The following is a 1,730-nucleotide window of genomic DNA, read 5'->3' on the forward strand; positions in this document are numbered from 1 at the left end:
GGAGGGAGACAGAAGAGAGAGAGGGAAGGATAGAGAGAGGGAGGAAGGGAAGGAGAGAGGGAAGGAGGGAGACAGAAGAGAGAGAGGGAAGGATAGAGAGAGGGAAGAAGGGAGGGAGAGAGGGAGGGAAGGATAGAGAGAGGGAGGAAGGGAAGGAGAGAGGGAAGGAGGGAGACAGAAGAGAGAGAGGGAAGGATAGAGAGAGGGAAGGATAGAGAGAGGGAGGAAGGGAAGGAGAGAGGGAAGGATAGAGAGAGGGAGGGAGAGAGGGAAGGAGGGAGACAGAAGAGAGAGAGGGAAGGATAGAGAGAGGGAGGAAGGGAAGGAGAGAGGGAAGGAGGGAGACAGAAGAGAGAGAGGGAAGGATAGAGAGAGGGAGGAAGGGAAGGAGAGAGGGAAGGATAGAGAGAGGGAGGGAGAGAGGGAAGGAGGGAGACAGAAGAGAGAGAGGGAAGGATAGAGAGAGGGAGGAAGGGAGGGAGAGAGGGAAGGATAGAGAGAGGGAGGAAGGGAGGGAGAGAGGGAAGGAGGGAGAAAGAAGAGAGAGAGGGAAGGATAGAGAGAGGGAGGAAGGGAAGGAGAGAGGGAAGGATAGAGAGAGGGAGGGAGAGAGGGAAGGAGGGAGACAGAAGAGAGAGAGGGAAGGATAGAGAGAGGGAGGAAGGGAGGGAGAGAGGGAAGGAGGGAGACAGAAGAGAGAGAGGGAAGGATAGAGAGAGGGAGGAAGGGAAGGAGAGAGGGAAGGATAGAGAGAGGGAGGGAGGGAGAGAGGGAAGGAGGGAGACAGAAGAGAGAGGGAAGGATAGAGAGAGGGAGGAAGGGAGGGAGAGAGGGAAGGATAGAGAGAGGGAGGAAGGGAAGGATTATAATTATTATTATTTAGAAGTATATAGTATGAATAATATCATTTCAGACAGACAGACAGACCCAGAGAGAACAAGAGAGAGAGAAAGAGAGAGGGTGACACAGAGAGAGAGAAAGAGAGAGAGAGAGAGATACAGTAGATAGATAGATAGATAGATAGATAGATAGATAGATAGATAGATAGATAGATAGATAGATAGATAGATAGATAGACAGACAGACAGACAGACAGACAGACGGACAAAGAGAGAGAGATGGTGGCAGCTTTAACCATAGGCTTTAACTGCTCTGTGACACCCTCAAACAGATCTAATGTACGACAAATCTGTACTTAGTACGAGCAAAAGGTTTACATTTTCCGAACCATAAGACCTTGCTGAACGCGTCCATGTCACTTTGGTGTTTCTAGAGTAAAAATTGTTGATTGGGTCGCAGGTTGGAAACTTTGGGACGTTTAGAAAATCAGCGCCTACTTTTGAATGGGAGTCAATGAGAGGAGAGAGGGACCTGGCCGCACTCAGAGGCTCCCAGTTTAAATTGTGTTCGTCTCTCTGGTTTTTTGAGCACATGAAGAGATCAAGGATGAGCTTGTCTACAACCGTGCCCGAAATTATGTGTGTAGAGTGTAATCTGTGGCCGTGCTGACAGGATAGAGAGAAAAATGTGAGAGGATTTTTAGACCCTCTGTCACTCTGCCAACTGCCAACGTCCGAACATTCCGTCCCATTGACTTTCATGTTAAATCTGAATTTTGTCAGAAATTTTAATGATTTTAAAACTATACATATATCTGAAACTGTTGAAGATATCAATAAGCTGAGATATAGCTGAATAGTTGAAAGGTTTGTGAACAGTTTAAAAGTTGA

This window comes from Trachurus japonicus, chromosome 21 (genome assembly GCF_045865225.1).
Source record: "Trachurus japonicus isolate A0001 chromosome 21, Traja_1.0".
NCBI lineage: Eukaryota > Metazoa > Chordata > Actinopteri > Carangiformes > Carangidae > Trachurus > Trachurus japonicus.